Source organism: Odocoileus virginianus, chromosome 16 (assembly GCF_023699985.2).
Source record: "Odocoileus virginianus isolate 20LAN1187 ecotype Illinois chromosome 16, Ovbor_1.2, whole genome shotgun sequence".
NCBI classification, from domain to species: Eukaryota; Metazoa; Chordata; class Mammalia; order Artiodactyla; family Cervidae; genus Odocoileus; species Odocoileus virginianus.
In genome coordinates this window covers 46,895,074-46,921,792 of record NC_069689.1, presented here as the reverse complement: position 1 = coordinate 46,921,792, position 26,719 = coordinate 46,895,074, and the positions used below count along the sequence as shown (strand labels likewise).

Below are 26,719 nucleotides of genomic sequence, written 5' to 3'. Positions count from 1 at the left end.
CTGCCTACTGAGAAATCTGTATGCAGGTCAATAAGCAACTGTTAGAACTGGACATGGAACAACAGACTGGTTCCGAATCAGGAAAAGAGTACGTCAAGGCTGTATATTGTCACATTGCTTATTTAACTTTTGTGCAGAGTACATCATGAAAAACTCTGGGCTGGATGAAGCACAAGCTGGAATCAAGATTGCCGGGAGAAATAGCAATAACCTCAGATATGCAGATGACACCACCCTTATGGCAGAAAGTGAAAAACTAAAGAGCCTGTTGATAAAGGTGAAAGAGGAGAGTGAAAGAGTTGGCTTAAAACTCAACATTCAGAAAACTAAGATGGGGCATCCCATCCGTCACTTCATGACAAATAGATGGGGAACCAATGGAAACAGTGACAGATTTTATTTTGGGGGGCTCCAAAGTCACTACAGATAGTGACTACAGTCATGAAATTAAAAGATGTTTGCTCCTTGGAAGAAAAGCTATGGCCAACCTAGACAGCATATTATAAAGCAGAGACATTACTTTGCCAACAAAGGTCCATCTAGTCAAGGCTATGGTTTTTCCAGTAGTCATGTATGGATGTGAGAGTTGGACTATAAAGGAAGCTGAGCACCGAAGAATGGATGTTTTTGAACCGTGGTGTTGGAGAAGACTCTTGAGAGTCCCTTGGACTGCAAGGAGATCCAACCAGTCCATTCTAAAGGATATCAGTCCTGGGTGTTCATTGGAAGGACTGATGTTGAAGCTGAAGCTCCAATACTTTGGCCACCTGATTCAAAGGACTGGCTCACTGGAAAAGACCCTGATGCTGGTAAAGATTGAAGATGGGAAGAGAAGGGGACAACAGAGGATGAGATGGTTTGATGGCCATCACCTACTCAATGGACATGAGTTTGAGTGAACTCTGGGAGTTGGTGATGGACAGGGAAGCCTGGTGTGCTGGGTCGAAAAGTGTCGGACATAGCTGAGCGACTGAACTGATTGACCTCTTGTTTGCAGTCTTCTATAGAGTTCTGGTTCCCTCAATTGCTCCTTTGAGGTTTTTGTTGCTGGCTGTGGTCCTTCTCTTTCACACCATTATGAAACTTCTTGCTGATTTCATTATTCACATAGATGATCTGTCTACTATCTTGCTTCTCATTCCCTTGACCTTTTCTTTATCACTAAGTCTTACTCTCTACCCAGAGCCAGTTACTTACTCTGAGAGCCAAAAGCTAAATGGCTTAGATCTTTCCATTACCAATATTTATAACTTACCCATTATTTCCACTACATTCCCTATTTGCCAGTTTACTCTTAGTTCCCCAACTCCAACTGTCCTTCCACCCACTGAACATCACAACCCATTGACCTGCTTCCCTTTTACCATTTCTTCTCTCTCATGCCTTCACTCTCCAGACCATATATGTTCAATTCCATGGTGCATCATTATAATAACTCTCTTCCATTAACCAATTTTTTCTGCATCTCTCTTGTTTCAACTTGCTATGTGGAAATACCCCTCATTAATTAAGTCCACATTTTTTTTTTCAGGCACACCTGTGCATCTTTATCAGTTGGAGAAACATTCAACTAAACTGGATGAATGTGTTATAACATTATAGTCGATATTGTACTACATTTCTCCAATGTATTCATTTCCAGTCCAAATCCAGTGCTTCTCATTATTTTGGTGGGTATGAATCACTTGGCATATTGTTAAAATATAGGTTCTAGTTTGCTATGGCTGAAAGAGAGGACTGAAATTCTGGTTTCTGATGAGGCTCTCACGTACTTCTGTTGCTGATTTATGGACCACACAAAAAACCTGATGCTATTATTTCATACTATTCTTTCCTGGAACCTCTATTTCCTCCCCCATTCACATTTAACTGATGTCTTGTTCCTTGTACTGAAAAGTCAGCAGCAACCAGAGATTTCATGTGCCTTAAATGTAATTAAAACATAATTTTCAAAATATGTATTTATTGACACACAAAAATCATTTGTTATATGAGTAGACATATAAAAGCCTTCTACTCAAAAAACATTTTTGTCTAAACAAGGATATATATGTATAACTGATTCACTTTCCTGTATAAAAGAAACTAAAACAACATGTAAAGCAAGTATGCTCCAAAAAAATTAATAAGTTTTCAAAAATAAAATTATTTCTCAAAAAGTGAAAATAGCATTAATTTATATGTATATAATTATTGATTGAGAGAATATTAAAAACATAAAATAATTATTCTTGGTACTTAATCATTTGTTTTAAGGAGTTTCTTTCTTGTATACAATTGGTGTCCCATACTATGCTATTGGCATTTTTTTATAAAGAATGTGTTCTGAAATATAACTTTATTATTTTTAATTTTTGCCATAGTGTTTCTAGCAGATACCTTCAAGGTTGTATCTATGGTTGGTGTGTTTAAAATTGTTCTGTCTCTTCAACTGATTATAAAAATTCAAGTTCTGTAATGAATTCTATTAGTATTTTACCTATTTATTTTACTTCTAAAGATGATACAGGAAAAATATAGAAAGAGTTTGCCCCTTTGAGAACACTGTTGAGCCACTGAATTTAAAAACCTGAGAACAGCCCCACTACTGATGTTACTTCTTACAAAACCAGTCAAGGATATTTTCCTATGATGTGCCTAGAAAGGGCTTAACAAGTAAAGTTTTTGTGTTCTTTTTTGGTGAAAGTTTTCAAAATGTGTAGTTACATTACTATTTTCTGCTATGTTGACTCTGTTCTTCTGTTTTTCTTATTTTGTATCCTCATTTAATATCACCCACCTTCAACCAGTGCTTTTCATCTGGATTAGCTGTCTTTTTATATTATTACCTCTAATATCAAAGGCTTTATCTCTCAAATTTTCTCTTATTTTATTGTAAACATAGACTAAATGACTTCTCTGTCCCTCATTTTTCATCTAAGTCCTGTTGGAATCATCTTCTTCAGTCAGAAACTTCAACTTACCTAATTATGTGAACCCTCCAGCCAAGAATTTGTTCAGCAGTCATTTTTTAATATGAATATATTGGTCAGTGGAGGGAGCTGCCTAGTTGTCTGGCTCTGACAATTTGGACTTATTTCTTGAAAAGCTAAAGAAACCAATAGTTCTTCCTGTGTCAGAAATAGTGAACGAACAAGTAAAAGCTTCAGAGATGACCTCTCCAGGGACTTTGTCCCAGACTCAACTCTTTCCTATTTCTTATCTTAGAAAATATTCTTTTAAAATACAAACTTCCATTGTTGACCATGTTGCCATGCCAGAAAACCTGTCTAGTGTGGATTACTAAGGAACATTCATGTGCCATGGGAAGGTTTTCCCAACCGTTAGTGGAAGAGGTCATCAGTTTTCCAATTCTGTGCAAAGTAGGGCTTCCTCGGTGGCTCAGGCAAGAATCTGCCTCTGGTGCAGGAGATCTGGGTTCGATATCTGGGTTGGGAAGGTCCCCTGGAGAAGGGAATGGCAACTCACTCCAGTATTCTTTCCTGGAGAGTCCCATAGAGGATCCTGGCAGGCCACAGCCCACGGGGATCCCAAAGAGTGGGACATGACTGACAGACTAACACTTTCACTTTCCTTTAGTGCTAGGAGGGATGTGAAGCCTGAGAAAAATTGTGTGTATAGTAGTCAGGGAAAAAACAACAATGTTTTTAATGATATAAAACACAGTATTCTGTATTCCCCATCCCGGCTGATTCATGTCAATGTATGACAAAAACCACTACAATATTGTAAAGTAATTAGCCTCCAACTAATAAAAAAAATTAGAAAAAAAATAATAAATGGAAAAAAACCCAAAAACACAGTGTTCCGGGCAGTAAAGGTTTCTAGTCAAGCTGCAGCAGAACACTGAGGTGGCCCTCAGGTGTGAAGACCAGCCCAACTGTGGACATCTTTGTAGACTCTGTGAGGTACTTACTGGTCATGGTCCGAGGGAGAGCTCTGAGACTATTGCCAAGCATGGAATCTACTGTGGGTACTTAACAGTCCTTCAAAGGGGCCACGAAAATTCTGGTTTCCTATAGTAGTCTTCAGATAAACAAATGAAAACCACTTACAGAGAAAATCATGTGAAATGTTTAGGTCAATGTCTTCCCTTTCAGTTAATGGGAGTGCGGATCTTTTTTTGATTTGTGAATGGTTGTCACTCTGTGTTAGCAGGTACTCATTGAAGGTAGATGGATGGAAATTATCCTTTGCCTTAGACCTCAGGTATACTCACTGGAAATTCTCCCTGGAATCTTAAGGCTGCCTTTGTTATTCACTGAGTAGTGTCCCCCCAGTTTGTATGTTGAGGCCCTAATCCCTAAAGTGGATATATTTGGAAGTAGGGCTCTTAAGGAGATAATTAAAGTTAGATGAAATGATGCACAGTTATGATTCATATATATGCATTTACGGAAACACATAAGTTTGTTTTTTAAAAATACTGTTCATTTATCTGGTTAAACATTGTTTCTTAAATTATTAAATAAAGAAAATGTCTCTTTCTGGTACATACTTTGGATAAGTTTTTTAGCATGCCCCATATAAATAACATACTTTATAGCTAGTATAGGGAATAATATATCACTGATCTGTATAAGAGGTAATCTATCTATAGTATGAATAAAAGGACTGTGAAATATTGCTTGAAATAAAATTAACCAGCTTGAATGACTGTCCTGGTATCATCATCAACCATATCAAACACAGTCATGGTTTTTATTACTTTTAGCATAAAACGTTAAGTTAAATTCAAACTGCAAGTTTGTCAGATCTTAGTTTATCAATTTCAGTTTATAGAACAGAGATTTGAATAGTCACAAAAGATATTTTAAAAGTACTTCATACTTTTGAATAATACTTTGGGAGACTGTGAAACATAGCAGCAAAAATTCTATGTACAATAAATTTAAAATATAGAAAATTGCTACTACTAATTTTAGTAAAAAGAAAATTAAAAGCATAAGGTCGCTGAGTACATGATGTAATCAGGTTCATGAGTTCATGGGAAAGAATTATTACCTCCTCGAACATATTCTCCTGTGTAATGCTTTCAGAAACACAATTGAGTCTTGTATTTTTTGAAACCAAAGTCATAGTAACTATTATCTTTCACCATGCCTTTATTTTTAATGTTGACTTTAATGTTTTTGGAAATACATGGTAACCACAGAGTTAAAAAATGAATAGTTTATAGCCAAAATTTTTTTGCTCAAGAGGATAGTTATTGAGGCTAACTGGAAGTGTTAATATTTTAAAAAGTTATGGAACATTTTAGGAGAGCTGCCATTAAGTATCAGCACATTAGAACAATAATACACATATTTTGCCTTAATTATATATTTTAAACAAGGATTATATTCTACATCTCATCATCTTCAAGATGATTTGCAGAGGTAGGTCTTAGATGGAAATATGAGTGTACCCACACCATTTTCCTACTCTGGATATGTTAGCAAAGAACATTCTACTACTAAGAGATTGAAACCATTTTGGAAACTTCAGATGAAAGTTTACCCAGATATAAAATGTCATTTACTAACTATTTGGGTGTTTTCTAGAAGAGGGTGCAAACAACTACCTCTAGCAAACACCTGGACAGTTAATTTTTCAAATAGCAGAAAGTGAAGAGGAAATAAAAAGCCTCTTGATGAGGGTGAAAGAAAAGAGTGAAAAAGCTGACTTAAAATTAAACATTCAAAAAACCAAGGTCATGGCATCCAGTCCCATCACTCCATGGCAAGTAAAGGGGAAAAACTAGAAACAGTGACAGATTTTATTTTCTTGGGCTCTAAAATCACTGTGAACAGTGACTGCAGCCATGAAATTAAAAGGTGCTTACACCTTGGAAAGAAAGCTATGACAAACCAAGATAGCATATTAAAATGCAGAGACATCACTTTGTTGACAAAGGTCCATATAGTCAAAGCTATGGTTTTTCCAGTAGTCATGTACAGATGTGAGAGTTGGACCTTAATAAGGCTGAATGCCAAAGAACTGATGCTTTCAAACTGTGATGCTGAAGAAGACTCTTGAGAGTCCCTTGGACAGCAAGGAGATCAAAACAGCCAACCCTAGAGGAAATCAACCCTGAATATTCATTGAAAGGACTGGTGCTGAAGCTGAAGCTCCAGTACTTTGGCCACCTGACATGTAGAGCTGATTCATTAGAAAAGACCCTGATGCTGGGGAAGATTGAGGACAGGAGAAGGGGATAACAGAGGATGAGATGCTTGGATGGCATCACTGACTCAATGGACATGAGTTTGAGCAAACTCCAGGAGACAGTGAAGGACAAGGAAGCCTGGCATGTTGCGGTCCATGAGTTCACAAAGAGTCAGACACAGCTCAGTGAGTGAACAACAACTATTTGAAGTAATTGTTTTGCTTTGCCCCCAAACCCCCACCTGCCATGAAGGGTATTGTTTGGAGAGGAAAGGTGAGCTTTCTCAGTGCTGCTTCCTATATTCAGGATATCACAGGGAGATGTAGCAACGGCCCAGGGAGAAATTACACTTACATTTTAACTATACTACAGTAGCAGCACAAATAAGTTTTGAGAATCAACTTTCCATTGAATCCCTCATAATTCTCTATGTCCTTTGAGTACAGTCACTGACAATTTTTGTTCCAAAGTATCTTTTCAAAGATGTTTGTATAAAGCATAGCCTTGAGATATGGAGATGGTTTCTCCTTCTAGAAAGCAGAGAGAATATTTGCTTGAAAATGAGTGGCTCAGTGGTAAAGAATCCACCTGCCAATGCAGGAGACAGGGTTCAATTCCTGAGTTGGGGAAGATCCCTTGCAGAAGGAAATGGCAACCAACTCCAGTATTCTTGCCTGGGAGATTCCATGGACAGAGGAACCTGGCAGGCTACAGTCCATAGCATCGCAAAGAGTCAGACATGACTTAGCAACTAAAGAACAACCATAGTAAAGATAATGTTTTCTCCTGGGTCAAGGTTTGGACAGATTTTCTAGCAAACTCTCATAAATGAACAGGATTTCCTGAGCTCAAAATTCCTCAGCCATGATGCCCAGCACTTTGTATACAGCATCCTTCTAGCTCTATGTGCCTATTGTCCCTTTGGCATTTGATGGACAGTTGTAACTGCCATGAAATTGAAGCTCATACTGCCTGCTAGCTTTAAGTAGAGAAGTCTTTTGTTTCTGACCCAGGAGTCTTGTGTCTTCCACCAGCATTTATAAAACTGGAGGCAGATTAACTTGTAAGCATGCAAGTAGCATAACCATCCCAGACCCTTTACAGTTCTTTACACAGGTCTGAGAGCAACAGAAACATAGTACTAGGTGCATGCGTACAGGCTAAGTTGCTTCAGTTGGGTCCAGCTCTTTGGCACCCTATAGACTGTAGCCCGTCAGGCTCCTCTGTTCATGGGACTTTCTAGGTAAGAATACTGGAGTGGGCTGGAAATGGCAACCAACTGGGTTGGAAATGGTTGCCATTTCCTCTTTCAGGGGATCTTCCCAACTCAGGGATCCAGCCTGTGTCACTCTGGTGTCCTGTACTGGTAGCTGGGTTCTTTACCACCAGTGCCCCCTGGGAAGTACTACAGGGAGTAGCAGTAATAAGCAATAGAAACAAATTTAAAAAGTCTTTTTTACTCTACAAATCCCCTCCAATTTGCTATTTCAAGCTACAGAACTAATTTAAATATTTAAAAGTACAAGATTAAAGATTATTTTAATGGGCCAAGTATCCTGGTATAGTTTTTTTTTTTTTTGGATTTGGTTATATTTCCTTCTTTACTTTTAATATTCTTTCCTTTTGTACTCTTATTTGTTGATAAATCTAGCCTAATTTTATCCGAGAGTTTAGTTTTTATTTTGTTTTGGTTTTAAATTTTTTAGAATCAAATTCTAATTGTATTGATCCTAAGTTTCCAATCAAGAGTGGAGAAAAGTTTCCAAACAGTAGAAGAGAAATTTTTCCAAACAGTAGAAGAGAAAAATGAGAACAAATAATGCATCGTAAATCTAATGGAGGGCAGAAAGGGGAAAATGAAAGTTTAAAAATGTGTGCATAAACAAAGGAAACGATAAGCAAAGTGAAAAGACAGCCCTCAGATTGGGAGAAAACAATAGCAAATGAAGCAACAGACAAAGGATTAATCTCAAAAATATACAAGGAACTCCTCCAGCTCAACTCCAGAAAAATAAAAGACCCAATCAAAAAAATGGGCCAAAGAACTCAACAGACATTTCTCCAAGGAAGACATACAGATGGCTAACAAACACATGAAAAGATGCTCAACATCACTCATTATCAGAGAAACGCAAATCAAAATCACAATGAGGTACCATTATACGCCAGTCAGGATGGCTGCTATCCAAAAGTCTACAAGCAATAAATGCTGGAGAGGGTGTGGAGAAAAGGGAACCCTCTTACACTGTTGGTGGGAATGCAAATTAGTACAGCCACTATGGAAAACAGTGTGGAGATTTCTTAAAAAGCTGGAAATAGAACTGCCATATGACCCAGCAATCCCACTTCTGGGCATACACACCGAGGAAACCAGATCTGAAAGAGACACGTGCACCCCAATGTTCATCGCAGCACTGTTTATAATAGCCAGGACATGGAAGCAACCCAGATGCCCATCAGCAGACGAATGGATGAGGAAGCTGTGGTACATATACACCATGGAATATTACTCAGCCATTAAAAAGAATTCATTTGAATCAGTTCTAATGAGATGGATGAAACTGGAGCCCGTTATACAGAGTGAAGTAAGCCAGAAAGATCAAGACCATTACAGTATACTAACACATATATATGGACTTTAGAAAGATGGTAACGATAACCCTATATGCAAAACAGAAAAAGAGACTCAGATGTATAGAACAGACTTGTGGACTCTGGGAGAAGGTGAGGGTGGGATGTTTCAAGAGAACAGCATCAAAACATGTATATTATCTAGGGTGAAATAGATCACCAGCCCAGGTTGGGTGCATGAGACAAGTGCTCGGGCCTGGTACACTGGGAAGACCCAGAGGGATTGGGTGGAGAGGGAGGTGGGAGGGGGGACTGGGATGGGGAATACATGTAAATCCATGGCTAATTCATGTCAATGTATGACAAAAACTACTGTAATGATGTAAAGTAATTAGCCTCAAAAAACAAAACAAAAAAAAATAAAATAAAAAAAAATGTGTGCATAAAAATACAGGGAAAATAGCAGATGGAATAAAACAGATATAACAGTAGTAACAATGTTCACATATTAGAAATGTTGCTATCAACATTTTTACTAAGTTTTTGCTTTGATCACACAGTGAAGACAACTTGGTCATGGTGGAGATTTTTTTTTAAAAGGAATTTAGGAATTTTAGAGGGAAGAAATTGAAGAGGAGGCAGAACTCCCTTCGCACTTATCAACAGTGTGGAAGAAAAGTCAATTACCCCTGACTTAGTAGAATATGGGAGGCTGGGACTATCTACCACTCCTTTTTGCATCCTGAATGACATGGCATATTAAGCTGAGAGGGTTAGGGTTAGGAATGGTTTAGGATTAGGATTAGGGACAGATGGCTCAGTGGTAAAGAATTTGCCTGCTGATGCAAAAGATGCGGGTTCAGTCTCTGGGTGAGGAAAGTCCCATGGGGGAAGAAATGGCCACTCAATCCAGTATCTTGCCTGGAAAATCCCACGGACAGAGGAGCTAGAGGACTGCAGTCCATGGGGTCCCAAGGAGTCACACGTGACTGAGTAACTGAGCATGCATGCATCCACACAGAACATATGGTACCAGTGCTCCTGGCACACATGCGGGCACACAGGCTGACATGTACCAGAGAGTCTGGAAATACAGAGCTGAGACTTAGTTAAAAGACAGTGAGGAAGCCAGGACAGTATAGTTACGCTGTTTTCTGATACAGAAGAAGTAACTGTTACAGAGGGATCTTGCCCTTCTAAAACTTACTGACCAAGCGTTCCCCTTTCGTTAATCTATGATAGTATTAATAAATGACACTCAAAACTTTTTTTCCTGTGTATATAGCTGTGGTTCCCTGGTGATGCCTGGGAAGCCATGATTTCCAGTGAGAAATCCCTGGTACAAAGAATGCAACTGTATTGGGCTTACATGGTCAGGCTGCCCTTTTCAAAAGACTTACCCCAGAGTATAACTATTCCAGGGATTTCTGGAGGAAACAGCAACTGTGTTTAGTGCTAAACTGACCCCAGGGAAGTGTCTCATTGCTAACCATTCATCCAAGTAGACACCCTTTGGACTGAATGAGTCATCTTAGGTGAGCTCTTTGCAAATCAGTCTGATGTATTTTCTCATTTGACACCCAGGCTGTCAAGCTTCACAATGGTGTCAGACAAGGTGAACAATCTTGTAACCTGTTAATTTGCTTGAAATAATGACAGCAATAATCTGATCAGGTTTGCCAGACTGTCTCCATTTGAAGTGGACAGTGGTTCGTCCTGTTAAGATTGTGACACATTAAGACAAGTGTGTGATTATTATATCCAGTTATGGCACTTGGGTAAGTTGACACAGCCCACTGCTGTGAGAGTAACCCACATTTACCACCCTGTGCATCCACTTGCTATGATTGGCATATTTGTATGCTTGAACCTGTCTCCAGGTCCTTTATTTCCTCTGGAACTGTATCAATCACAAATTCCTTTAGCTGCTCTTAAGTGTATTTATCAATATGTTAACCCCTCTCTCAAGATATTCCAATAAGAGTTATTTATAGGCTATACTGAGAAAGCTACTTGAACTCTCTAAGGAAGACAAACAAAGATTGATCTATCAGTGTTGGAGAAGAGTTATATTTAGACTTTTTGATAAAGTAGGACTTGGATTTCTGTTTCTTTCTAGTACTCAAGATAGTTTTTTCTAAATTCTTTATACATATCATGCAGTCCTTCTTGATATCCAAACTTGACTCAAAAGGACAATTTGTGAACATAAAACATTAAAATCATTTTAACTTAGGCAAATCTATTTTAATAATTCTTCAGATACAAACTTGCTCAAATAACTGTTGTGTCTATTGCTGACAATTTGGGAAATGCCATTTGAACTTTTCATGAAAGTATGCTAAGAACAAATAGATCAATAATTACACAGAAGTTGTCATGTGTTTTTTTGTTTTTTTTTTTTTCCTTCCAGTAGAGTGCTTTCCTCTGAAATCATATACAAAACTGTTCAATGTAATCAGGGTTAGGGTTTGGATACTTTGGCTTTACCTGCACTAAAGCCAACCTAAATAAGCTGTTTTCAGTCTTATATTTTTTCTTTTATCCATGTTTTATGAGGAGACAGTATACTTGTTCAGAATAGGTAAGAGAAAAACATTGGTAAAAGAAAATTAAATCTCATTGTTGTAAGATAATTTTAAGAAGATCCTTATTAGAATAATTATGATCAAAATGTTTTCTAATATTTACATTTCAAATATTGGTCCAGATAAATATGATAAGGTATGTTAAAAGAATTTGTTGATCAAAGTTAAAGAGGTTAGGTACGTGCTAATTTTTATGAGGCGTAAAGTAAAAGAATGGATATAAAACGGAAGTATGCGAAAACAAAAATATGAAGAGGGATGATCTACAAAGTATAGAGAAATTGGTGTTTTGTCACAGCTCAGGAAAATTCTGGAAGCAATCATTATAAGGAAAGCAACGATCATGTGTCAAATAAATGAGTCCTATAAGGTAAATTTCATTTACACGATAGGTTATCCTTTATGTACTCTCGTATCTATGCTTCCGCCTTTTTGCCCACTCTACCTCTGGTGCATTCTTCACTCTCCACATTGAATTTGTCTTTCAGCTCCTCTACCAAATCTGATCATATGCTTCGTCTAGCTCCCTGTATTTTAGTATTTTATGAATAAATGTTCAAACTCCTTGTGTGGAGTACAAATTCCTCATGATTTGGCCGTTTACTGTACCTTCTTGCAGCTCCTGCCACCCAAGAACCACCTCTGCCACGCACGGCTTGTGATCCTTCAATACCTAGCTTGGTCATCACTCATGCAAACTGCATCAGATTGTCACCTTCCATCTCTCCACTACAAGGCAGAGCTGGTCACTCCCACCCCTTGTGCAAAAATACAGTAGGCACATGCCTTTATTAAGAGTCAGTACAATATAAATACACTGAGACACAATTTTAAATTTCTATTTCTGATGTCCTTGAGTAGACTGGGAGCGCTATAGAGCAGAGACAATGTTACTATCCTATTGTTATCCCAAGAGAACATGTAAGGTGAGAAAGAAATGTTTGTTGTGTTAAGTAATTAGTATTTTAAAATTATAAGGTGGTAATTTATTCTAAGTTAATCTACAGGCAAAAGATTCACTATAAAACTGGCATGCATATGTTTTAAAAATTGGCAAGACTTTTCAAAAACCTGTATTAAAACATAAAGGATTCAGAATAGATAAAAGATGTGTTGGAAGACAAAACAATTGGGGGACTCATATTTTTTGGTTTTAAAATGTACTATAAAGCTGTAGTAATCAACATAATGAGGTTCTGAAACAAGTATATAAATACAGAAAATACAGGAGAAAACCTTAGTGACTTTAGATTTGGTGATGAGCTTTTAGATAGGAAACACAGTACAACACATGGAAGAAAAAATTAAGGAAGATTTTAATGACACTTGTTTTAATTGATGTATAATTGACTTATAGTATTTTCAGGTGTACAAAAAAGTGATTTGATATTTTTATACATTACGGAATTATTACCCTATGAAGATTAGTTACTACCACCATACAAAATTATGACAGTATTATTCATTATATTCCCTATGCTGTGCATTATATTCTGTGACTGACTTTATAACTCTAGGTTTGTATTTCTTAATCCTCTCCACCAGTTTCACCCACCCTCCCCTCCCTTCCCTCTGGCAATCACATTTGTGTGCTGTATCTATGAATCTGTTTTGTAATTATTTATACATTTCTTTTGTTATTCAGAATTCATATATAAGTGAAATCATATAACATTTATCTTTCTCTATTTCACTTAGCATAACGCCATATAGATTCATCCAGTTTTTGTAAATGAGAAGATTTAACTCTTTTTTGGCTGTGTAATATTCCACTGTATGTGTGTGTGTGTGTATACACACATCCTGGAGATATATATATATATATATATATATGTATATATATATATATATATATACACACCAACACACACCCACACATCTATATTTTTTCCTTCCTCTATCAGTGGACACTTGTTACTTCTATATTTTGGCTACTGTAAATAATGCTGCAATGAACATAGGGGTGCATATATCTTTTTGATTTAGTGCTTTTGTTTTCTTTGGACAAATACCAAGTAGTGGTTGTTGGATTGTATGGAATTTACACTTTTTATTTTTGTGGTATCTCCATTCTGTTTTTCACAGTGGCTGTGTCATCCGCAGTCCCACCAACAGTGTACAAATGTTCCCTTTTCTCCACGTCCTCACCAATACTTGTTAACTGTCTTTTTGATAACAACCATTCTCATATTTATGAAATGATATCTCATTGTGGTTTTTATTTGTATTTCCCTGATGATTTAGTACCTCTTATTGTGATGAGTACCTCTTATTATGCTTGTTGGCCATCTTTATGTCATTTTTGGAAAAATGTCTATTTAGGTCTTTCAAACATTTCTTAATGGGATTGTTTAGTTTGATAATGAGTTGTATGAGTTCTTACATAACTTGGATATTAATCCCTTATCAGACACATCATTTGAAAATATCTTTTTCCATCTGTATGTCTTCCTTGGAGAAATGTCTGTTTAGTTCTTTGGCCCATTTTTTGATTGGGTCATTTTTTCTGGAGTTGAGCTGGAGGAGTTGCTTGTATATTTTTGAGATTAATCCTTTGTCTGTTGCTTCGTTTGCTATTATTTTCTCCCAATCTGAGGGCTGTCTTTTCAGAAAAAGAGACACAGATGTATAGAACAGACTTTTGGACTCTGTGGGAGAAGGCGAGGGTGGGATGTTTCAAGAGAACAGCATCGAAACATGTATATTATCTAGGGTGAAACAGACCACCAGCCCAGGTTGGATGCATGAGACAAGTGCTCGGACCTGGTGCACTGGCAAGACCCAGAGGGATCGGGTAGAGAGGGAGGTGGGAGGGGGGATCGGGATGGGGAATACATATATATCCATGGCTGATTCATGTCAATGTATGTCAAAAACCACTACAATACTGTAAAGTAATTAGCCTCCAACTAATAAAAATGAAAAAAAAAAAAAAAGAAAATATCTTTTTCCATTTGGTAGTTTGCCTTTTTGTTTCCTTCATCATGAAAAAGCCTATGAAAAGTTGATAAGGATTATTTGTCTTCAGGGAAACACAAATAAAAATATAAAGAACTACCTTATTAAAATAATGAATACAAAAATCTGCAAGAACCAATAGCTGATTAGTATTTGCAGCACATGGAACTCTCATTCATTATGGGTAGGAATGTAAAATGATCTAGTTACTTCTGATTACAGTTCAACTATTGCTGACAAAGCCAACATGTCATAATGTAGAATTGTGGTCCAACAATTGTGGTGTTAAGTACTTACCTAATGTGTTAACAAATTTCCGTCGTACACAAAAGCCTTCATACTGATGATTATAGCGGCTTTATTGTAATTCCCTCAAATTGTAAGCAATCAAGGCGACCTTCAATATGTAAATTGATACACAAGCTATGGTACAGCCATAGAATGGAATATTATTCATCAATAAAAGAAATGTGTTATCATTATTTCATCCCCAAACATGGACAAACCTTAAATGCATACTGTTAAGTTCAAGATTCAATAGCAAAGAGTCTTACACTATGTAATTTTCTCTTTCTGGATATCCTGCTATTGGTGTAACATAGATCCTGGATCTATGAGCCTATCTTCCAAGTCTTTTATCTGTTTCATCATGATTTACATCTCTGTACCCAATTCCTTCACATGATTGAGATGTTTCTTGGACTTGTTCTGCTAAGTTAGTTGTAGAGATTTAAAGCTTCTCATTCAATACATCCAAAATATTACTTAATTAAGAAGATTTTTATTTTAGCTCAGAGAAGATACTTTTTATTTTGGATTTAATTATTTTGAGTTTTTCTTCAATTATTTTTCCTCTTCCATTGTCATCCATTTTTTTCATTCAGCTACTCTTCTTTATAGCTGTTGGACAGGGACTGTTAAGCTGAGACAGATGAAGTTTTGTCTGTTTTTTTGGTTTGAAATACTGGTTTGATTGTTTGCAAATCATAAAAGGTGAGTGTCTCATCTATAGTAAAAATGCCACCATCTATTTATTACATACGTCTAGCAGATTGCCAGTTTCCTGCTGAGGCAAGGAACCATAGTCTTCCTATTTCACCTTCCCTTATAGTATCTTTTCCTTAGGAGAAATGCAGTGTCTTCAGTAATAAGAATATCAGGTGTATACATGCAGGTCTGATGAAAACCCTCTCTGATAGCCATAAATATCTGTGTAAAGATTTTTCCAGGATTCAGTAGTTTATGGAAAATAACCTAAGATCTTTTGTGTCTAGTTTTTTCTCTACAGTTAGTCTCTTTTATTGAAGTATAGTTTATGTACAATATTATATGCTACAAGCTTACAATATTATGTTCCACAATTTTAAAGGTTATATGCCACTTATAGTTATTAAAAATTTATTCTTATAGTTTACTTCATATGTAATAATTTGTGCTTCTTAATCCCCTACCTCTATTGCCTCTCTCTGCTTCCCAATGGTAATTATTAGTTTGTTTTTCACATCTGTGAATTTGTTTTTGTCCTTATACTCACTAGTTTATTGTATTTTTTTAGATCCCACATATAAGTGATATCATATAAGATTTGGCTTTCTCTGTTTGACTTATTTCACTTAGTATAATACCCTCTGAGTCCATTATTGTTGTTGTAAATGGTAAAATTTTATTATTTCTTATGGCTGAGTAGTATTATATAAACATAAATATATAAATAGATATACTAATATATAGATGCAGATAGCATATTTATATATATATATACCACATATATATATACATTTATATACATATATATACCATATATATACATATATATACCCATATAAATATATGGGGCTATATGATGGCTCAGCGTTAAAGAATCTGCCTACAATGCAGGAGACGCAAAAGATGCAGGTTGGATCCCTGGGTTGGGAAGATCCCCTGTAGGAGGAAATGGAAACCTACTCAGTATTCTTGCTTGGAGAATCCCATGGACAGAGGAGCCTCACAGGCTACAGTGCACAGGTTTGCAAAGAGTTAGACACAACTGAAGTGACTTGACTTAGCATGCACACATGCACATATCTCACATTCTCTTTATCCATTCACCTGTAAGAATATACATATCGATAACTGCCGTAAATATAAATGGACTAAATGCTTTGATCAGAAGACACAGAGTATATCTGAACTCCTAGAGAAACAAGACCTGTATATTTGCTGCCAACAAGACTCACTCAAGATCTAAAGACACACACATCCTCTGAAAGTGAGGGGATGGAAAAATGTATTTCACACAAGTGGAAATCAAAACAAAACCAGAACAACAATTCTTATACCAGAAAAAAATAGACTTTAAAAAATAAACAAAGAAGGACACTATGTAATGATAAAATAATCAATCCAAGAACAAGACGCAACAATTGTAGATATATATGCCCTCAACAAGAGAAGGCAATGGCACTCCACTCCGGTACTCTTGCCTGGAAAATCCCATGGATGGACAAGCCTGGTAGGCTGCAGTCCATGGGGTTGTTGAGAGTCAGACACAACTGAGCGGCTTCACTTTCACTTTTCACTTTCATGCATTGGAGAAAGAAATGGCAGCCCACTCCAATGTTCTTGCCTGGAGAATCCCAGGGATGGGGGAGCCTGGTGGGCTGCCATCTATGGGGTCGCACAGAGTTGGATATGACTGAAGTGACTTACCAGCAGCAGCAGCAGCATGCCCTCAACATAGGAGGACATAAGTACATAGACAAATATTAATGGACATAAAAAGAAATATCAACAGTAAACAATAATAGTAAGGGATTTTAATACCTCATATATGTCAATGACACTTTATCCAGACAGAAACTCTAATAAGGAAACACTGGCCTTAAAGAAATACCTAGGAATAAACCTACCTAAGGAGGCAAAAGGCCTACACTCAGAAGACTATAAGATACTGATGAAAGAAATAAAAGATGACACAAACAGATGTTTTTGGATTGGAAGAATCAATATTGTGAAAATGACTGTACTGACCAAAGAAATCTACATATTCAATGCAATCCCTATCAAATTACCAATAATTGGTAAAATAGATCATTTAGTCCATTTACATTTTTCACAGAATTGGAACAAAAATTTAAAATTTGTATGGAAACACAAAAGACCCCAAATAGCCAAAGCAATCTTGAGAATGAAAAACAGAGCTGGAGTAATTGGGTTCCCTGACCTCAGACTACACTATAAAGCAATAGCAATCAAAACAGTATGGTACTGGCACAAAAACAGAAATACAGATCAATGGAACAGGACAGAAAGTCCATAGACTAAACCCAGGCACTGACAGTCATCTAATCTATGACAAAGAGTCAAGAATACACAATGGAGGCAAGACAATTGCTTCAGTAAGTGATGCTGAGAAAACTGAATAGCTACATATAAATGCATGAAATTAGAACCAACCCTAATATCATAAACAAAAATAAACTCAAAATGGATTAAAGAGCTAAATGTGAGGCCAGATACTATAAAACTCCTAGAAAACCTAGGAAGAATTCTCTTTGACATAAATCTCAGTAAAATCTTTTTCAATCCACCTCCTTGAATAATGAAAATAAATACAAAAATAAACAAATGGGACCTAATTAAACTTAAAACCTTTTTCACAGCAAAGGAAACCATAATCAAAACAAAAGACAACTCTCAGATTGGGGGAAAAAACATTTGCAAACCAAGCAAGTGACATGGGATTAATCTCCAAAATAAACAAACAGCTCATGCAGGTCAATATTAAAAAAAAAAAAAATTACAGCCCAAACAACAAAACTAGGTGGATGATCTGAATAGACATTTCACTCAAGAAGACGTACAGATGGCCAAAAACACATAAAAAGATGCTCAACATCACTAATTATTAGAGAAACACAAATTAAAGCTACACTGAGGTATCACCTTAAATCAGTCAGAATGGCCATGATCAAAAAATTTATAAACAATAAATGTTAGAGAGGGTGTGAACAAAAGGGAGACCGCCTACACTGTTGTTGGGAATTTAAACAGGTACAGGCGCTATACAGAACAGGATGGAAGTTCCTTAAAAAACTAAAAACAGAGCTACCATACGATCCAGCCATCCCTCTCCTGGGCTATATCTGGAGAAAACCATAACTGGAAAAAATACATGCATCCCAATGTTCACTGAACTACTATTTACAAGAGCCAGAACCTGGAAGTAATCAAAATGTCCATCAACAAAGGAGTAAAGATGTGGTATGTATATATACAATGGAATGTTACTGAGCCATAAAATTAACAAAATAATTCCATTTGCAGCAACAGGGATGGACCTAGAGACTGTTATACTTAGTGAATTAAGTTGAACAAAGACAAATCTTATGTGATATCATTTGTGGAAGCGAAAAAAGAAAAGGTACAAATGAATTTACTTACAAAGCAGATATAGAGTCAAAGGTGTAGAAAACTAACTTATGGTTACCAAGGGGATAAGGAGGGGAAGGGTAAATTGGGATTTTGATTGACATATACAAACCACTCTATATAAAATCAGTAACTAATAAGAACCTACTGTATGGCACTGGGAATTCTACTCAATACTCTGTAAAGGCCTATATGGGAAAAGACTCTAAAAAGAGTGGATATATGTATACATATAATTGATCCAGATTGCCATACAGCAGAAACTAACACAACATTCTGGAGCAGGAAATGATAACCCACTCCAGTATTCTTGCTTGGAGAATTCCATGGACAGAGGAGCCTGGTGGGCTGGAGTCCATGGGGTTACAAAATCAGACATGACTGAGCATGCATGCACAATGCAACACTGTAAATCAACTGTGTGTGCTAAGTTGCTCGATCATGTCTAACTGTTTGTGACCCATGGACTACAGCCTGTCATGGACTATGTCCATGGGGATTCTCCAGGTAAGAATACTGGAGTAGGTTGCCATGCCTTCCTCCAGGGTATCTTCTCAACCCAGGGATTGAACCTCACGACTCCCACATTACAGGCAGATTCTTTACCGTCTGAGCCAGTTAAAAAAAAAAATAACACATTAGACCAGATGAACTTAATTGATATTTATAGAGAATTTCATCTGAAAGCAGAATAATACATATTCTTTTCAGGTGCATATGGAACCTTCTCCAGGATAGAACACATGCTAGCCACAAGACAAGTCTCAGGAAATTTAAGAAAACTGAAATCATATGAAATATCTTTTCTGATCACAATGCTATAAGGCTGGAAATCAACTACAAGAAAAAACAACTTCAAAAAACCAAACAAATAGAGGCTAAACAACATGTAACCAACATGTAACCAATGGATCACTGAAGAAATGAAAGAGAAAAAAATAGAGACAAAAGTTTTTCATTTGTAGAGACAAATGAAAATGAAAACAGGGTGATCAAAAATCTATCGGACACAGCAAAAGCAGTTCTACAACAGAAGTTAATAGCAGTATAATTTTACCTTAGGAAAATATGATATAAGAAAGTAGGAAAATCTCAAATGAACTACTTCACCTTACACCTCAAGCAACTACAGAAAAAAAGAATAAACAAAACCCGAAATTAGCAGAAGGAAAGAAATCATAAAGGTCAATGTAAAAATAAAAGAAATGGAGATGAAGAAAACAATAGAAAGGATTAGCGAAACTAAAAACTGGTTCTTTGAAAAGATCAAGTTGATAAGCCTTTAGCCAGATTCATCAAGGAAAAAATGAAGAGGTCTCATATCAATAAAATCAGAAACAAAAAAGGAGAAGCTACAACTGACATCACAGAAACACAAAAGCTCACAAGAGCAGACTACAAAAAAACATATCCCAATAAAAGAGACAACCTAGAAGAAATGGAAAATTTCTCAGAAATGTACAATCTTCCATGATTGAACCAGGAAGAAACAGAGAAAGTGAACCACCAAATTACCAGTATTGAAATTAAATCCTTTATTTGAAAACTCTCAATAAACAAAAGTCCAGGACTAGGTGGCTTCACAGGTGAATTTGATCAAATACTTAAGAGTTAAAACCTATCCTCCTGAAACTCTTGTAAAAAATTGCAGAGGAAGGAACACTTCTGAACACACCACCCTGACACCAAAACCAAACAAAGACATCACAAATAAGAGTACAGAAAAATATCACTGATGAATGTAGACCCTAAAATCCTCAACAAAATATTAGCAGTCTGAATCCAACAATACATTAAAAGGATCATACACCATGATCCAGTGGCATTTATTCCAAGGACACAATGATTTTCAATTTTCACAAATCAATGTGATACACCAAATTAACTAATGGAAGACCAAAAACCATATGATCATGTATTAACAGATATATACATGGAATCTAGAGAAGTAGTACTAATGATCCTATTTTCAGGGAAGTTGCAGACATAGAGAACGGACTTGTGGACACAGCAGGGGAAGGAGATTGTAGGACCAATTGAGAAAGTAGCATTGACATATAAGATAGATAGCTAGTGGGAAACAGTTATATAACACAGGGAGCCCAGCCTGGCACTTTATGATGACCTAGAGTAGTGGGATAGGAGGGGTGGGAGGCTTTCGAGGGAGGGGATATATATATACATACATACATACATACATATATATATGTACACACACACACACACATATATATGTGTATATATATATATATGTGTAATTATGGCCAGTTCTCATTTTTGTGCAGCAGAAACCAATACAAAACTGAAAACAATTACTCTCCAATTAAAACATAAAAAACCCATATGATCATTTCAACAAACACAGGAAAAGCTTTTGTCAAATGTCACCTTATTATACTATAAAGTATTTAATTTGGTAATATTTTTGAGATGCAATGCACATAACCTCTTAAATTGTTCAATTCAGTGTTTTTTAGCATATTCACAAAGTTTGTAATCATTACCACGATCATTTATGGAACACATCCATCATCTTGAAATATAAACCTCATACACTTTAACTATCCCCTCTCTGCTAATCACCGATACTAGCAGTCCTTGGCAACCACTGTTCTGGTTTCTGTCTCCATAGATTAGCCTATTATTACACTCTGTTGGATTTGACTTGCTAATATTGTTTTGAGCACTTCTGAATCTGTATTCATAATAGATAACTATTGTGTAGTGTTATTTTTTATTATGATTATGTCTTCATCTCTTCTGATATCTGGGCAATACTGGCCATATCAAAATAATATTGGCCATATAAAATTAATTTTTCAAATGTTTGGCAAACATTCAACTGTGAGACCATATCAGCTTGGACTTTTGGTTGTTGCTGGTGAGTTTTTTGTTCCTAATTAAAACCTTTCACTTGTTATATGACTATTTGGATTCTATATATATATATATATATTTTTTTTTTTTTTCTGAATTCAGCTTTGTTAGTTTTTGTTTTTCCAAGAATTTGTACATTTATCCTGTTTTTTATTTTCACATGGTTTTCATTGTCCCTTTAATATTATTAGAGTCAAAAGGAGTATCTGCTCTTTTCTCTTTCTTTGCATTGAATCTTCACTTATTTTCTCTGTCAACATAATGAAATCTTTGTCATTTTGTTGATCTCTTTAAATGACCAATTTTTGGCTTTATTGATTTTTATATTGTTTTTCTATTTTCTATTTCATTAATTTTTGCTATAATCTTTTTGTTATTTTCTTTTGGACATAGGCTTCATTTTTTAAAATTAATTTCTTAAGTTGAAGGGTTATTGATCTCTTAACATAGACCTTTCTAGTTATAAAAATCCCTTAAGCATTATTTTTACTGAAACTCATAAGTTTTGGCATGTTGTGTCTTTAATTTCATTAAAAGTAATTTATAGTTTCTCATTTCTTTTTTGGCATGTTAGTTATTTAGGAGTGTGCTATTTTAATTTTCACATTTATGAGTTTCCTCCATTTCTTTCTATTATTGACTTAAATTCAATTCCACTTTGGTTATAAGATCATAAACCTTTATTTTTTTGTAACTAAATACATATCAATAGAAAACAAAATACAAAAAACTCTCTTCAGGAAACAGAATTATTTAATCCAACAAATCAGAAGTTGCTTCATCTTCAAAGTGCAGTTTTTGATGTGGGTGTTCACACTTAAGATATGTTTCACAGACTGTTCATTAAACATCTATTGCAAAGCAGGAGGTAGAAGGGACCATCTCAGGAGAAAAAGACATTGGAAAAGCCACACCTCAGAATCATCTGGAAATTCAACACTTTCTATCTTACCACTTTTCACTTCCAATTACTTTCATTTCTTTACCACAATCTGCCCTTTCAGGGGACAGAACTGTTAATAGAGGTGCAATCCCCATAATAATCATTCTTTTCCATCATGGACGCAAGAGCCCAAGACTTCCTCCATGAAATCCACATACCCATTTCTAGAAACGTCAGCTGGAATGATCCGTCTGTCACCCAGAAGTTTCTCCTTTCTCCCAACAGACTGTGCAACCAAGTTCTCTGAATCCCCTGAACCTCAAAATTCCAAGTATCACAACCAGGAGAAAAACCTGAAAGATGAGAGCAGAGAAGTGTCTCTGCCAGTGCTAGGTTTCTTCTTCTCAACAATAAAAAATCCCAGCTCTCTGCAATCACGGAAAAGGAAAGACATTTGCCAGCAGGACCCTGCCCATTTCCTAATTCCCACCCCCGCATTCTTGCCCTAATAGAGTCCCCTCCACTCAATGACTCTGCAGCACTGGTCCTACGGAGGGCGCCCAGGAAACATCCTCCTGTTGAGTGCAGCCCCAGTGAAGCAAGGCTGCCTTGGCGCCAGAGACTGGAAAGAGCCACAGGAGGATACAGCGGTATCTCTGTGATTCCAGATTTCATGTTCATTCTCATCACCACCCTTCCTTCCCCTGTCCTTCCACACTGGGGGTGGTGGGCTCAGGAGATCTGTGGGTCTTTCACAGTCAGGCAGTGATTCCATCCGTCTGTCCTAAGACTTGCAGTCTTGTGCCCTTTGCATGCACCAGCCCATGACATCAAATATACAAATCAAGGTTCCTCATTTTCTTGTGTGATTCCGGTCACCAGCAGGAGGTTGCAGGCCATGAACTGCACGCTCAGCACTTTGCTCATCTGGCGGGTGAAGACGCCCAGGAGCTCTCTGGATGAGCCGTCTGCGGGCGTGCAGCTGTGCGTGCTCTTGATGTCCCAGACACGCACTGAGTTGTCCATGGATGCTGACGCAATCAGGCTGCTGTCCGGGCTGAAGGTGAGGCTGGTGATGCTGTCCGTGTGGCCCTGCAGCTCTTTGTAGAGGGTCCCTGACGCCAGGTCCCACAGCTTCAGCCGCCGGTCCTCGCCTGCAGACACTAGGTACTTACCGTTGGGGGAAAAGGCCAGGGAGCGCACGGTGCCGTGGTGGCCGGTGAAGAGCCTCACCAAGTTCCCCTGCTGGGTGCTCCACAGCCGCACCGTCTTGTCTGTCGAGCCCGTGGCTAAATAGTTTGAATTGGGGTGGAACCTGACGCAGTCCACGTCTGCCACGTGCCCGGCGTAGATTCGCAGAGGATACGTCCGATCAAATGACCAGAGGCGGGCCGTGCGGTCGTGGCACCCGCTGGCGAAGTACAGGCTGTGCGGGCTGATGTCCAGGTCCCACACGGGGTAGGCGTGGCCCTGGTACCGCACGGTATTGGTGAAGCTGCCCAGGTCCCAGTACCTGATGGACGTGTCTTCAGAGCAGGAGAGCAGCGCAGAGCTGTCCGGGAGGAACCTGGTGCCATACACTGGCCCGCAGTGTCCCCGCAGGACTTTCATCTCCAGACCTGCACTGTCATCCTCGTCCTCCTCCGGGACATCACGAGCCAAGTGGATGTGAGACGCGTCGACTTGACGCGGTTCGGAGTTTAAGTTCTTGGAACGCGGACTCCACACTTTTATACAGGAGTTGTCGAATCCCGCGGCAAGCAGCCTCCTGTCCGGGGAGACCTCTGCCGTGTTCAGCAGCTGCTCCGTGTTGTAGAAAGCGTAGAGGCAGATGGTGGTGAGGGACGGGGGGCCATCCCGAACGCGCTTGATGCTTTCCTGCAGGGCCTTCAGCGCCTCCTCGTTCTGCAGGACGGGTCTCGGCATGTCAGGGGGCTCGAGGCTGCTGCCCTCGCCACCGGAGGGGACACCGCTGGCACAGAGCTGAAAGTCCATCTTCTCGGCGGGCCGCACGTCCAGGTATGACACGCCAGGCGAGGACTCTGCCAGGCGTGGACTCTGTCAGGCGTGGCGTCGTTCCTCCGGAGGAAGCTGCGAAAGGAGTTGCACCTTGTCTTCCGGTCGACGGGATCACGTACTTGTCGTCCAGGAAGGCACGTAGCCGGAAGTTACACGTAAACAGGATATCCTGCCTGGTGCGCGTGATCCGCAGCTGCTCGACGACATTATCGGCGCTGGGTTCTCCACTTCACGGCTCTGCTGGGAGTCAGAGTCGGTGAGAAAATTACACAGCCTTCGTAACTGTACTTCATATTGCTGGGTCTCTCCCTGGCAAGAGGCTACAGACACTGTGAAGTCACAACCAGATTCTGATGGGGCTGCGAGGCTGGCTGCCATCTCCTGGGCATTCTGCAACCGGCGCAGCCCCTGCTTCAGCCGGCAGGGCACATCCTTGACTGCCGACGTTTGAGGTAACAGGACGCGGCCGTCTGGATCTGCTCCGTGAGCACTCGTGTCATGACTGAACATCCCAGGCGGTTCCTGCTTCCCCCACTGCCACTGCCACCACTACCAGGGTTTCGCGATGCCCCATGCCCCTCAGCCCCCGCGGGGTTTCCGGGGCAGCCGAGAGATGACTGACTGAGGTGACTGGCTGACTCGGAGCCACCTTGGGCTGAGCCAGGCCCTTACAGACATTTATAGTCTTAATTTCTATTAAATATATTGAAATTTGTTCTGTGGCGTATCCTGGAGAATTCTCTTTGTGCACTTGAAAAGAGTATATATTCTACTGTTTTAAGTGTTCTATAGAGCTCTGTTAGTTCAATTTAGTTTACAGTGCTTTGAAGCCTTGTATTTCCTCTTTATCATCTTACTGTGATGTTTCTCTATATCTTTGCGTTTATCCTACTTAGAGTCCTTTAAGCTTCATGGACGTGTGGATTAAAATTTTTCATCAGGTTTAGACATTTCAATTATTATTTCTTTAAATATTTTTCCCCCATTTTCTATTCTTTTTTTGTTACAGCTTTTGTTTTAAAGAAAGTCTGTTTTGTTTGCTATGACTATTGCTACCCCAACTTTCCATTTCCCTGGAATGTATTTTTCCATCCCATCATTCTCACACTTTTTATTTGTGTCTTTAAATCATGTGAGTCATGTGTAGGCAGTATTTAGATAGGTCTTTTTCTGGCCATTAAGCTACCTTGTGTCCTTTGATTGGTGCATTTAGTCTATTTATATTTAAATAGGTCTGTATTTATTGTTACATTGCTAATTGTTTTGCATACATTGGTGAGCCTACTGATTTTCCACATTTCTCTGCACTTTTTTATTTTTCATTTTTTTCTATTACTCAGATTTCATAAACTCTATTGATTTATTTTCAAGTTCACTGATTCTTTGTTCTGCCAATTCAAATCTTCTAGTAGATCCCTGTGAGGAATGTTTCTTCTGGTTGTATTTTTCAGCTCCAAATTGCTGTGGTTTTTACATTATTTCTGTGCTGTGCTGTGCTTAGTCTCCCAGTTGTGCCCTACTCTTTTTGATCCCATGGAGTGTAGCCCTCCAGGCACGTCTCTCCATGGGCATTCTCCAGGCAAGAATACCTAACTGGGTTGCCATGCCCTCCTCCAGGGGATCTTACTAACCCAGGGATTGAACCCAGGTCTCCTGCATTGCATACAGATTCTTTTACCATCTGAGCCACCAGGGAAGCCCAAGATACTGGAATATGTAGCCTATCCCTTCTCCAGGTCATCTTCCCAACCCAGGATCAAACCATGGTCTTCTGCGTTGCAGGCGGATTCTTTACCAGCTGAGCTACCAGGGAAGCCCACATTATTTCTATTTCTGTATTAATATTTTCCTTTGCTGCAATATTATCCTCACATCTTTTTTTACTTCTTTTAGCATCATTCTCTTTAGTTTGTGAGATATATTTATAATGACCATATTGAAGTTTTTGTCTGTTACAGCTGACATCTGGTTGATCTCACAGAGTATTTTTCGATTGTTTAGTTGCTTTTTTCTGTGTACGTGTGAGAACTTCCTATTTATTTGCATGATATACCTATAACTACATCTGTACCTATCTATATACATCTCATATTGATAAAATTGCTTTAGTATAACATTGACACAGTTTCTACATTTTTAATATCCAGTCCCCCCAAATATATATATCAAATGTGTATATATATATACACACACACACACACACATACACACACACACACACACACACACACACACACACACACACATATATATATATATATA

At 38.1% G+C, this 26,719-nt stretch overlaps 1 pseudogene; it reads right to left on the bottom strand.

Moving 5' to 3' along the window:
- Nucleotides 1-23,165: 23,165 nt before the first annotated feature.
- On the bottom strand, nt 23,166-24,957 carry LOC110150013 (TAF5-like RNA polymerase II p300/CBP-associated factor-associated factor 65 kDa subunit 5L pseudogene; annotated as a pseudogene).
- Between the last annotated feature and the right edge of the window lie 1,762 nt (nt 24,958-26,719).